The sequence below is a fragment of the Podarcis pityusensis genome (assembly GCF_964106645.2).
Source record: "Podarcis pityusensis genome assembly, chromosome: 1".
Classification (NCBI taxonomy): domain Eukaryota; kingdom Metazoa; phylum Chordata; class Lepidosauria; order Squamata; family Lacertidae; genus Podarcis; species Podarcis pityusensis.
In genome coordinates this window covers 135,501,994-135,516,353 of record NC_138028.1, presented here as the reverse complement: position 1 = coordinate 135,516,353, position 14,360 = coordinate 135,501,994, and the positions used below count along the sequence as shown (strand labels likewise).

Below are 14,360 nucleotides of genomic sequence, written 5' to 3'. Positions count from 1 at the left end.
ACAACTTTGGCGCTATCAACACCATGCTCTAACCAACTGAGCTATCCCTGAGACAGTCCAGGGCTGGGCAAGAAGCAGGCAGAAGCAGGCCAGAGAGCCACACTTGATTTCTGCTTGAACCCAAGACTGTGACTATGGGAGAACTAATACCTTCTGGGCTGTTAATGCCTGAGCCTCCATCGTAGACTCAGGTTGTATATGTATAAATAAAAAAATCCTAAAGACGCCACCGTCACCATTGTCCCTCATCCCAAGGAAACCAAACCCTGGTTTGCATCTGGAACCCCTGGAGTCTTGCAACACTAAAAAATTGGGGTGCTGTTGGCAAACTAGGAGTAATTGTGAGCAAGGAAGTTCTTGCCACCTTAATCCTGATCTTTGCATCTGGAAGACATAGGATGAGACAGGGCCGAAGACTTCTTTCCTTTGGAGCCATCTAGTTTCACAATGCCAGAGCCTCCAAGTGTCCCTCTTTTCCAGGGAAAGTCGCAGATTTACAGAAGCCGCCCCAGTGTCTGATTTCATCCTGGAATGTCTCAGTTTTCCTTAGGACGTCCCTAAGGAATGAACAATTTCGTTGGAGAAATGTTGGAGGGTATGGAGTTATGCAACCCCCGAGCCAAGGAGGTAAGTAACTATACAACTTTAAGAAGACATCTGAAGGCAGCCGTGAATGGGGAAGTTTTTTTAATGTTTAATGTTTTATTATGCTTTTATACATCTTGGAAGCCACCCAGAGTGGCTGGGGCAACACAGTGAGATGGGCAGAGTCATCATCATCATCTTCTTCTTCTTCTAATAGGATGTCCCTATTTTCACTGGAGAAATGTTGGGGGGCATAGAAGCCCGAGATCAGAACAGTATTATCCCGTTTCCTGAAGCTCTCCATATAATAAGTAACCCAGTACCACAGACCCAGCTCCACATGTCAGAGATTGGCAGGCCTGTTGCTTCAACCTCAGTAAGACAACATTAAACTTTTAGCTTTCTTTTAACGTTTAGAATTTAAACTGTATTTGAGCTCTTTCCCTTTCTCTCTGTACAGTGTGCCAGAATATAAGATGCAATCCTATTACCTGAGAGGAGGCCACATTGAACTAAATGGGACTTACTTTTGAGTAGACATTATTGTGCCATTAATTAAAATAGCACAACAACATTCTTTTGCTTGTATCAAATGCTACACACAAAGGAGTTCTCTCATGCAATGGGACTTTCTCTTCCTCTCCTCTCCCCACAGTCAAAATCTGCTCCATCCCTTTGAAACAGATTTTGAGGTGACTATGAGGAGAGGTCAGGGAATTTCTGTTGTGCAAATAGAAGTCTGCTGCACTGGAAGGTGAGCGGCATTGGATATAACTCCCAATTTCTGAAAACCTACTCATTTAAGTAAAGTTGGGGCCATATTTAACAAGGAATAAGCCACAAGGGGGGTTGCATTTTGTTAAAATATTGCATTCCCAACCTTTCTCCAAAACTATTTTTCCATGGATCATCGCAAAAGTGTTTGTTTCGTTACTTCTGATTGGCTGGGATGGCACAAAAGACCTGGACAGGAAGCACAGCGTGAGGCTAAATGGTCTTTACCTGTCCTTATCAGCATCCATAAGCAGCCAGTTCTGGGTGGCTACATAACACAGTTGATGTCATTACATCCAAGACTCCCAACTGACTGGGATCACTTGTTGAGGATTAAAACACGGACGGAATGGCCACTGAAGCTGCACTATGGGCTGGCAGTGGCTGCAAACAGTAATGAGCAACACTGGAAAAGGTAGGTTTAAGGAAACAAACTACTTTCAAGCTGCTAACCTAACCTGGGACGTGGAATTGCTTAGTTTTGTCTGTTTTGTGCTCTTAGTATACCTGTTAAAAGTGTTATACAAAAAGTCCCAAATAAATAAAGAGTACACATAATTTGGTAAAGCATACTGATTCCTTTTAAAACTGGGTATGTTTTCTGTCTATCTTTTTGTTATGATTGTGAAACTCACAAATAAATCAAATGTCTTGCATCTGCATCACTTTCTTTTAATTTTTTGAGCTGGAGAAGCATTATACACAAACCAGGTCCTTTGCAGTCTTTTGTTTAAAGATTTCTCAATAAATAAAACAAACAATAAACAATAAGGAAGAGGCCGGTTAAAGCAAAACAATGAGGAAGGTGGTGCTGGATGCAAAAAGAGAAAAAAGGTGTATTCCAGGCTTCCTTGATGAAAAAGAAATGTGCAGAATTTAGAAAGTTTGCTTTTCTAAAGAGCCTTGGTCCAGTTTTTGACATTACTTTATACAACATGATTTTAATTAAACTATTCACACAAAAATACAGAGATAATTTGAAATCCAAATCAATGGATTCCTCATTAATGTGTTCCTGATTTTTTTTAAAAAAAATGTAAAACACACATGGTCTCTCTCTCTCTCTCTCTCTCTCTCACACACACACACACACACACACACACACACAAGCTCCAGCAAGTAAACACAAAGTTGAATAGCCTCTTTGTGTTTTAGTTTTGTCTCTTGGGGAGAGATGTTGCAACATTTCAAACCCATTAGCTTTGGTGCTGCGTTTCTGGTCTCTCTAAATGCTCTGCAGGAGTTCAAGGGGAGGCGAAATCAAGTGGTTCCTTTAGACCAGTTCTCTTGAGGTTGTTAAGGTTTCACAAGCTACAAACGTGGATACATTTCAGCTCCACTCCAGTCTCCAGAAGTGGACAGTCTAGGGAAAAAGAAAGAAAAATATATTACTGTTGGATGCATCCCAGTGTTGTGTTCTCTGGTTCCTCCTTTCTTTCCTAAGGTCACAATTCAACAGTAGGACACGTTTGTGCCTAGAAAAGGGGGAAGGGAAATGCTGTTAGAGTTGCATTAACACAGGTGTCACAGAGAAGACATGCGACTGGCAGCAACGCTTCCCTCCCAACTGCATCAGTCACACAAAAAAGAAATATGGAGACGAGCCAGAAAGGGACACCATTTAAGGGAACAGAGTATTTCAATGAAATGTTCACTTCTGAAAATTAGGAAGTATAAGAAATTACAGTGGTACCTCGGGTTACAGACGCTTCGGGTTACAGACTCCGCTAACCAGGAAGTGGTTGCTCCAGGTTAAGAACTTTGCCCTAGGATAAGAACGGAAATCGCGCAGCAGCGGCAGCAGGAGCCCCATTAGCGAAAGCACCTCAGGTTAAGAACTGTTTCAGGTTAAGAACGGACCTCTGGAACGAATTAAGTTCCTAACCCGAGGTACCACTGTATCTACACCTACTGATCTTTTTTAAAAAAAATAAAAATCAAAGTTAAGGAACTCTGGGAGGCTGAGCAAATTACCTGCTTAACCCTCTCCCCCCACTGGGAGTCTGTACTTATTCTATGTGTTTTTATCATTATTATTTTAAACAAAGTAATAATAACACAGGTAGAAATAAAAATAAAAATGTGCACCCCGCCCTGAGACCACTATCCATCGTAACTATCCAATCTCTCAAAATTTCAACACCTCTTGCGATGGTTTAACCCTTCTCTGTTTTAACAGTACAAATTCTACAAATATCTTCCACATTTTCTCAAAATCATTCCTCCTCTCCAAATTCCCCATCTTACCTTAATTTATCATTAAATAACCAATGTTATTTGAACTCTTATTCTTTCCATAAACTAGAGGAGATTATATCCGCAGACAAACACCAATTGGGATTGGTGCCACTGGACAGAATCACTACGTGATCAGCAATTGATCAAACCCTTTAAATGCTCTCCTTGGTTCCCCCCTTCTAAAAACGGTCCATTTTAGAGCCAGTTACCTGTCGAATCTGCAGCCAGACTAAGATTTGCTTTTACTGAGCTGCGTTTTCAAGCTATTCCCTCCTCCGTCCTAGACAGATGATATAACAGGGTACCCCTTTTGCTTCTATTTATTTTGATTCAGATTTGTCATGGTAATTGGCTAGTACAATAAAGTTATTTTGATTGATATAATAATATAAAATATATAATAATGATAATGATGATGAAGATCATCATCTTCTTTAATACTTTTTCTGTTTGCTTTTTTCTTACTCCCTCTCAGTCCCTATGTCCTTTTCTGCCCTTTTTTTAAAGATTGCAAATGTGCAGCCAGGGACTGCCTTGTTTCAATTGACTGTATATAAGCTGCTCTTGGAGCCTTTTCATCCAGGAGCAGGTTCTAAATGCTTCTAAATAAAATAAATAATCCACATAGGCATTTGAGTTTGCAGGGATTCCGTGAGTTTGCACAAGTTCTGCACAACTTGGTACTGGGTAATCCTGTAATCACTTGCATAATGCTTAACAGGATTTCTGTTTTCTGCTGTCTGCTGGCAGCTTGCAAATTCAGAACGCAAACCAGATTTGTGTCCTCATCAGCAGGAAGCATCTCAGTGCACGGATCTTATATTGGGGGGAGCTCATTAATCTGAGCCAGGCTATGCAGTTCCTCATCAGGCAAATCCTGAAGCAGGGCTAAGGAACCTGTGCTTGCTGCTGGACTCCAAATCCCAGCAGTCCCAGCCAGCATGGCCAGTGACCAGCAAGGATGGGAGGTGCAGTTGAGCAGCTTCTAGAGGCCACCAGACTGCCCCCCCCACCCTGCAGCCTGTGTTGCTTCTTGCATGTATATCCCACCTTCTCCAACGAGCTCAAGGTGGTGTGCATGGTTCTTCCCTTCCTCATTTAATCCCCACAATAACCCTGTGAGGTAGGTTAAGCTGAGAGGAAGTGACTGGTCCAAGGTCACCCAGTGAGCTTCACGGCAAAGCAGAGATTCAAACCTTGGTCTCCCGGCTCCTAGTCTGACACTCTAACCACTACACCTTGCTGGCTCTCTATCCCAAGGAGATCTAAATTATTATTATTTGACCAGAAAAGCAGAATTCTGCTCCCTGTGGTAGAGTTGCTATTTCCGGGCAGAAATCGCTTTAACATCTGGGAAATTCCAAACATATGGCAGGCCATTTTGGAAGTGTAGATTTTGGCAAATTTCCTTAAAAGCAAATCACGGCAACTATCATATTCTTGAATGGCATAATTTACGTGGGTTTCCATCCTAAATTGCTCCTCTTTCAAGTGGGAGGGGCACTTTTCCCAAGGAAAAGACTTGCAAGTGCCACAGGTGGGAAGGGGAGTCAGGTAAGCCTAGTGTGTGCATGTGCTTCATTCACAAAGGCAGCTGAACCCCTTGTCTCTGCTGTTCACATCACAAGTCAAGGAGGAGCCGCTGCCACCAAAGGACCCTGAATTCCTGCCCATCCTCACATACTGGAAATTCTGGTTGCCCACCCACAGACTTCTGATTTTTCTCCTGGCATTGCTGCCCTTGCCGTCTGAGATTCTAGAGATGCTGGCTTGGGTGCATGTCCACATTCTGCACTCCTCGTTCTCCCTGTCCCTAGTTGCATGGAATCCTGGAATGCACACACAGCACTGCCCATCCTGGGAGGATAATTTATTAGTGCATAAGCCTTTCAGACATGACATGAAACCTCCTTTTAAGGGCAGGGCATAACTGACTCAGCTCCATGGTAAATATGTACAATCACTTCCTCCCACAAAGGAAAGCTTCCATTTCGGCTCCTTCCCCACTGCTCCCCACACAGATCCCCACCCCCACCCCTGCATCTCAGATATTATTTATCTAATTACAGTGACATTCTGCAGGAAAGCCAGGGCTTGGCATTCAGCCCTGGAGTACTTTGAAGATCTTCAAAGCTTGGCAGTGCCTATGCAGAGCAGTGAGCTCAAATACAGATGCAACTATTGCAAAAGGCATCAGCAGAAAGAAAACACACGGACACACACATCCCAAACTATAATCAGTTCTGCAATCTGTATCCCATGTGCTCAGAAATGCTCTCCTTTTATTCTAAGCTTAAATGGATCAGTGTTGATGTCTGATGCTTGGGCTGGCTGCTTTACAGAAGATTTAAGAAATTATAAAAAGTGATGTAAAATATATATTTTTTGTGTAAAGACTCTGCTGGGTGTTTTAAAGCAAAATGTAAAATTCATCACACTGTTTCTCTTGTTCCTGCTTCCCACCAGCAACAAGTAGGCCTAGTTGGCCATACTCCAGGACTTGCGGGGGGGGGGGGGTCCCAGAAGACCCCCAGGCTCAGCCCTCAGCATCTCTGGCTAAAGCCAAGAGAGACTCATGCCTGAAACCCTGCAGAGCTGATGCCAGGCAGTCTAAACAATACTGAGCTAGAAGGACCAATGGACTTAGTTGGTATAAGGCTATACACTTCTCCGATGAAATAGCGACGTCCTACCATACTGTCTTTGCGTATTATCTTTGAATACTTACAAAAAGCTTGGCCTATCACTCAACATACAAAAAACCAAAGTGCTGCACCAGTAAGCACAAAAGAACCCCTCTGCAGCGCCACAAATCCAACTCAGTGGTGTAACATTGGAAAATGTCGATCACTTCTCCTACCCAGGCAGTTATCTTTCCACAAGGGCCAACATTGATGCCGAAATCCAGCATTGCCTGAGCTCTGTGAGTGCAGCTTTCTCCCGATTGAAGTGCAGAGTGTTTGAGGACCAGGACATTCGCAGGGAAACCAAAATGCTTGTTTACAAATCTAATGTACTACCAACCTTACTATATGCTTGTGAAACATGGACCACTTATAAACGCCAGCTCCAGCTCCTCGAAAGATTCCATCAACAGTGTCTCTGAAAAATTTTACACATCATTTGGGAAGACAGGCGAACTAATACCAGTATACTGGAAGAAGCAAAGATCACCAGTGTTGAAGCAATGATTCTTCAACATCAACTTCGTTGGACTGGTCATGTTGTGCGGATGCCTGATGATCATCTTCCAAAGCAACTACTCTATTCCAAACTTAAAAATGGAAAGCGTAATGCTGATGGTCAACAAAAGAGGTTTAAAGACTGTCTCAAGGCAAATCTTTAAAAATGTAGTATAAACAACTGGGAAACACTGGCCTGCAAGCGCTCCAGTTGGAGAACAGCTTTTACCAAAGGTGTCATGGGCTTTGAAGACACTCGAACTCAGGACGCAAAGGAGAAACGTGCTAAGAGGAAGGCACGCTTGGCAAATCCACACAGTGATCAACTCCCGCTCGGAAACTAATGTCCCCACTGTGGAAGGACATGTGGATCCGGAATTGGCCTCCACAGTCAGTTACGGACTCATTGTTAAAACCGTGTTTGTGGAAGACAATCTCACTTGGCTACAAGTGATCGCCAAAGAAGAAGAAGAAAAAGATTTCAAAAAGAAAAAACCAGGACACCCCAAAAGTTATTGAGCTATATTTTTTCTGATTAACTTGCCTGAGATCCAGAACAAAGTAGTGCCTTTCGGAAATTCCTCCCGGGCGTCAATTCCGCCTTTGAAATCTCAGTAATGTCCAGGAAAGTCCGGACATATGGAAGCCCTATACCATATCTTCGAATATTGTTCCAATGCAAACAGGGACTTCCTAAGAAAAAGTGGGACATTCTGGGATCAAATCAGAAACCAGGATGGCTTCTGTAAATCTGGGACTGTCCCTTGAAAATAGGACACTGGGCAATCCTGTAATCTGGGAGGGTCTGTAAGGCAGCTTCCCATGTTCTAAAGTTCACCTGGCCACAGGCCTGCAGGTAGTTAAAACTAAATAAAAATGATTAAACACTCCCCCCCCACACACCACCACCTTAACTTGTTCCCTGGAATTTTTTTTTTTTTGTTCGCCAAGCATATCCAGGCATTTAATGTTAACATGTAATATTGATGAGTAGATTTAGTAAGTTTAAGTCTTAAAATTACTGATTTTATTTTACCTTTTTGATTTTTTAATGTATTGTGTACATTAATTTTAATGTTGGCTTTTATTAGTATTTTAAATCATGTTTTAAGACTTTATTTCAAACCACATAGAGATCTCCTAGTAGCAGTGTATAAATTTTGTTAAATAAAATCCGTCTGAAAATGTAGAAGATACTGAGGCTTTGGGCATGTGCTTGTGGAAAGGAAGTCCACACCTTTCTTAAGGCCTGCAGAGTGAAGATGCAGCCTGAGACCAAGTGAAATATCATGGCTCCCTTCTGTTTCCTCTCTCTGTTACAGCTCCGTGAAATATTTTACAAAAGGTACAAGACCAGGCAGTTTCTTAGTGCCCTAACATATTTGTTTTTCAACTGCTGAACTGAAGCTTGATTAAGCAAAATCTCTCTTCAGATTTTCCACACATTTGATATTTTCCCACCAACAATATAGTGCAATTTGAATGTAGATAGCTCCAAAATAAAGACATGCTTTCTTGAGAATGGGCACACGGCTGCCATACAGCAAAACAGCAATACAGAACTAACTCAACAGATTTTTCATCAGAAACAGCTGCTGTAAGAGGGTAAGTCACTGCTGCTCCAACTTTGGAATGTCATTCACTTTTAATCCACGGTCCTTCTATGAATTCTTTCAAATCTATTTATATATTGGCAAAGAAATGAAATAGTGCTAATCTTGTGAAGTAGCTAAGGCTGCAATTCGATCCATACTTATGGGTGATTAAATGTTATTTATTCTTTGGTATATTTATCAAAACACACACACACCAATAAATTTGTTAAGTTGTGGGTGAACATATCAGACGACACAGCGATTCTTCAAACAGCTCTTGTTTATTCACAGGCCAGAACAGAACTGAACTGAAGGGTTCAGCCAACCTGCTTATATAGAGCTCCACTAGTAGCAACAGTAACCATTTTCTGTAACTATCCAATCACTGAACGTCACTTTCGATCCCTTATTTGCATATGTGGACCTGAACTATCTACAGTATCCCCCTGCTGGCCCAGGGTGAGAACTTCAGTACATAACAAAATTAATGTTAGGAAGAGGCAAGATTAGACATGGAAACGCAAACCATTATTTTTTAAAATCAAGACTTCTTGCCCTCTTTCTTCCTGGCTCACATGGGGCTGGGCCTCAGCAGCCACAGCCTCTCTTCCTCCTCCTCCGCTCTCCAGCGGCAGCCATGGGGAGGCCATGGGGTCCCTCACAGCCATCACTGCCACTGCTGCCACCGCTCAGGACAAGCGCTGGCTCATCCTCCCTGCTGAGCTTGGCGGTGCTGGCAGTGCTGGCGGGGGAAAGAGGGACATTCTGGAATCCAGTCGGAAGCCAGGATGGCTTTCATAGTTCTGGAACTGTCCCTGGAAAACAGGGACGCTTGGAGGATATGCTCTTTCTGACTCTGTCCTGCGCCCACCCAGCCAATGAGGGCAAATAGCCAATAGTTAATTCTTTACTGACAAACACAACAGCTCCCAAGGTGTCCTGGATACACACACGCAAATGCTTCTAGTGCCCACTTAGCTGGCCTTCCCTTTTCCAGGTTTGTCCCTGTGGAGCAACTGAAGCAACCGTGGGACCACACAATTCTCCCCGGCTGATGTAGTGCATGCACCCAACCCGATACTTCTGCCTGGAAGTCATCACTCCTCTTCCCTCTTCAAGCCCCTCCTGGTTCTAGGAGACAGCAGGGGATTTGAGCAGGCCGCCCCTCACCCGAACAGCCTCCTTCTCTGCTTCTGACCCATCCTGTGCCCTGTCTTCTGCGTCTGACTGCTCAGACCCTTCCTCTCCCCCTTGCCCTGGCACAGCCTCGCAGGTGGCACCAAACCCCATATATTGCTGGCGCACTTGCCTCTGCCACCCACACACCAGAGCCCTGCCAGTCCCTGTCAGACTCCGACCACATGGCGGAACTGAAGTAACAAAGAGCTTGTTCCTGTTGGTTCTGCTGGACCTCTCAGTGGCCTTTCCTTCTGGACCACTTAGCAACTTAGAATCATAGAATTGTAGAGCCTGCATACAAAATATGAGAAAGTATAGAATGTAAAACTAATTGCTATTAAACCAAGAGTATAACTTAAAGAGTGTGAGATGTAATCCATTGGTGCATTCCTTATTTCCCTAGCATGGGCACAGGCAGGGGGACATCCAGTCAGTGTAACATCCTCTTCCACTGGTCTGGAGCATCCTCCCCCTGCATGTGACCTGGGAGATGGGCATGGCTCTGGCTGACTCCACAAAAGAGCCGAGTCATGCAGCCATTTTCTCAGTCTCTTGTCCAGTTTACTTTTGTCTTTCTATTGTCTTGTTACTGTTCTTTTGCTGCCATTCTGCTCTCCTGCAGCCATTTTGTTATCTAAATGTAATTTTGCTGTCTGCTGGCTCTCAGCCAGCAGCACATGAGCTCAATCTCCATGTGAGATGAACTCACTGTTTCTTTGTGTAGCTATCAAGTAAATTCTGCCTTTCAGGGATCAAATTGTGAACTGAAATGTGAGTAAACATTTTGTTACTTTACTCAGAAAGACTCTTGGATCTTTATTCTTTTAAGAGGGATTGAAAGGGGACACCAGGAATAATCTTAACTCAGAGATTCAAATGAATCTGCAAACAAGCTTCCACCTGTATTGAGGCGAATCTGCTCTGCTACGTCGCTTACTAGCGTGAGTGAAGGAAGGATAATAGTTCTTCAATATATCCTTTCCTACTATCCTTAACATTCCCACAAAGAGACAATTAAAAACAACAAGAAATGAGCAGCACCAAGTAGCTTGAGGACCAATTTTTAATGTGATACCAGAAAACCTTAAACCTTATATCAGAGGCAGAAGCACTGGCCATTCTGCCATCCATAATAAGGTTGTGAGGAATAAGGCTTTAGACTCTCAAGAGACAAGGAAGTTTGAAATTCCTTTCTTGCAAAATTGATGTCTGAAGAAACTTACATTAAGGTTTGCATCTGCCTGAAACCATTTTCACTTTAAAATCCTATGAGATGTTTGTCTTGTGTCTGACGTAGTTTGTTCTAGAAGATCACAAACTGATTTTAAGACTGGATGGATTACAACAAGCATGCGAGCTCTTCATATCTTAGATTATGGAACTCCTCTTCATCCAAAAGGGCGTCTTGAAATGCTGCTGAAAGTGTTTTGATTTTAGAATGGTCCAGACTGTGCCAACTGTGAAAACAGATGAGAGGCAGTACATGATGCCTGAGGGGTTGCTCTTGCATGTTTTTTTGTGTGTCACGTATGAACACCACTAATGAGAGAGAAGGGCTTCAGAAGAAGAAAATCAATTGACCCTTTGAGCCAGTGTAGGTTTACTCTGACATTTAAAGCTCTCGTTCAAAGGGTTGTTTTATTTTCTTCTGAAGCCCTTGCACAATATTGGGCAATTAGGCTCCTCCCATATCCTCCCATGTTCCTTCTTCTCTTCCACTATGAAACACTTTTAAGGGCCAAACTGGAGATTGCACATATACTGTATGCTTTATTAGCAGAGTGAATTGTTCAAAGCATTTCTTCCAAAGTCAGAAAGCCTCATTAGATAAAACCCTATTATTACCAATCATTTAGTGTGTGAGCCTTCCCTGAATAGCAATGAGCAAAAATACAAATAAAATTGTATAATTAAAACCTTACATGCTCTGTTCCAATTTCCACTTTTCAGATTCCATTTTCTATCAGCTAATTTGTTGCTTTTGCGCACACTCAGAAAGTGCATACCCTGACGTCCTACACACACCAGCAGATCAAAGATGACTGCAGTCTTTCCAAGGACAGTGAAGTTTCAGCTAACAGCACACGCAGGTCTTTAGAAACTCCTGCCCCAGGGTCACGCAGCTGACAAAATAGCAAATGAATTAGAATATTCTTTGGGATGTGAATTTTAAATGTATGCTGGAATATTTTATTTGGTGAAAGGAAGTGATGGGGCACTGACATTGTGCTGCTCAGGACCCCTGCCAGACTCGAATGAAAGGAGAAAGCACATTCTTCTGTTCTAACCAGTATCTTTTGATACCTTTCTCAAAACAGTGAGGCAGGAAAGCCATGTGAGACCTGATCCCTTGGTGGGTGGGCTCAGCTGCTGCCGCCCTCCAGCTCCTTCCAAGGTGGGACCAGCCTTGCTGCCTTCAGCTAAGCAGGACCAGGGCCCCACAGTGGCTGAGCAGGGCCAGGAAAGAGCCACCAGGTGTGAGCAAAGGTAAAATGGCAAGGCCTTTTGGACTGTGAGTCCACAGCATTTCTGAAACACTGTGAAAATAAAATAAGAATAGTGATGGCATTTTGTATGTTCATTGATTATGAGAATCCCAGTGAAAGAAATGCTCTGCTTAATGAATTATCCCACTAGAACATCCTTGCCTATAAGAAAGCTTTTATCTGCAACGCATTGAAGTAGCTAGCATCCTTTGAAACCCTGTGAGTGTGTGTTTTGGAAAAGCTGAGATTGGGAATGAGAGTCTCGACAGGATCAATAGGGAGTGAGACTTCTGTGTTATTCATCATTATCATAAACCTTATTGCACTAGCCAAAGGCTGTGGCATCGTCCAAAAACATCGATGTTGTTGTTGTTGTTGTTGTTTAGTCGTTTAGTCGTGTCCGACTCTTCGTGACCCCATGGACCAAAGCACGCCAGGCACTCCTGTCTTCCACTGTCTCCCGCAGCTTGGTCAAACTCATGCTGGTAGCTTCGAGAACACTGTCCCACCATCTCATCCTCTGTCATCCCCTTCTCCTTGTGCCCTCCATCTTTCCCAACATCAGGGTCTTTTCCAGGGAGTCTTCTCTTCTCATGAGGTGGCCAAAGTCTTGGAGCCTCAGCTTCAGGATCTGTCCTTCCAGTGAGCACTCAGGGCTGATTTCCTTAAGAATGGATAGGTTTGATCTTCTTGCAGTCCATGGGACTCTCTTTTATGTCTTTGTGCTACACTTGTCATTACTTGAATCTCCAGGTCTGGCAACCAAAGCTGAGGGAGAATTAAGAACTATGGAACTCACTGCTACAGGATATAATGGGCAGCCACTGGCTTACAAATGACAACTGAATGGAGGCTGAATCTGCCACTGGCTACTGGCTTGATGGCGCATGGAACCTGCATGTTCAGAGGAGGAAGCCTCTTGGGAGGATAGGCTTTTGGGTCTCACAGAGGCTTCTGTGAAAAGCAGGATGCCAGAATAAATGGGCCCTTCATCTGACCCATTATTACATTCTTCAGCCGACACCCACCAGGGAAACAAAACAAAAAATATTTCTTGTGAGAAGTGGTGTCAGTGAATGTTAGAATAAAGTATCCTTCCTCTTCAGATGGAGCTGGACTATATAATTTTTAAGTCTTTAAAATCCTAGCAATGGGGGAGGGGGGAGGTATGGGTTTGTTTTGTTTTTGTTCTTATTAGGTATTTAAGTGTTTTTATTTTATATTTGTATGCTGTGAACTGCCCTGAGATCTTCGGATGAAGGGTGGTATACAAATTTAAGAAATAATAATTTGAAAATTCTGTGATTTACCATATAACTCATGGTATGATAATAGAATCTTAAGAGTTGGAAGGAACCCCAGGGGTCATCTAGTCCAACCCCCTGCAATGCAGGAATCTCAGCTAAAGCATCCATGGCAGATGGCCATCCAACCTCTGCTTAAAAACCTACAAGGAAGGAGAGTCCAAAACTTCCAGAAGGAGACTGTTTCACTGTCAAACAGCTCTTGCTGGCAGAAAGTGTTTCCATATGTTTAGTCGGAATCTCCTTTCTTGTAACTTGGAGCCATTGGTTCGAGTCCTACCATTCAGAGCAGGAGAAAACAAGCTGGCTCCACCTTCCATGTGACAGCCCTTCTTTTCCAGGCTAAATATACCCAGCTCCTTCAACTGATCCTCATAAGGCTTAGTTTCCAGACCTTGATCATCTTGGTTGCCCTCCTCTGCACATGTTCCAGCTTGTTAACATCCTTCTTAAATTGTGGTGCCCAGAATTGGACACAGTATTCCAGATGTGGTCTGACCAAGGCAGAAGAGAGTGGGACTATTACTTCCCTTGATCTGGACACTAGACTTCTGTTGATGCAGCCTAGAATAGTATTAGCTTTTTTTGCTGCTGCATCACACTGTTGACTCATGTTAAGCTTGTGGTCCACCAGGAGCCCTAGATCCTTTTCACACGTACTGCTAGTAAGCCAGGTGTCGTCCCCCATCCTATATTTATGCATCTGTTTTACACAAAGTGTGTCTGGGGTGGGGTGGGGGGTGTAATCATATACTAGCAGAGAACTCTTGGGTTGGTGGGGGAGGTTTTCTTTTGTAGGCATGGGTAAAAGATAGCACAACTGCTGTAAAAATAATAAGCTGGTATAATTAAATTCCGAAATAAATCTGCATCTGGGAATGGTGGTATGTTAGATTGAGCTGCAAGCAAATAGTCCAGCGAGCCCAAACAGAGGTGCATACAGGCCTCCCATAGTCAACTGAGGAAAGCTTGAAAGCCCTTTCCTACCAAAACGTTCTAATATCAGGACAGCCAGCC

The 14,360-nt window shown here is 43.3% G+C and overlaps 1 protein-coding gene across 1 annotated transcript in view; it reads right to left on the bottom strand.

Moving 5' to 3' along the window:
• Positions 1 to 2,016: 2,016 nt before the first annotated feature.
• The window catches only part of TWIST2 (twist family bHLH transcription factor 2), a 21,275-nt gene continuing 8,931 nt past the window's right edge, over positions 2,017 to 14,360 (bottom strand). Inside the window, exon 2 of the mRNA XM_081019651.1 lies at positions 2,017 to 2,722. The gene's annotated coding sequence lies outside the window, so the exon portion shown is untranslated. The remainder of the gene's footprint in view (positions 2,723 to 14,360) is intronic.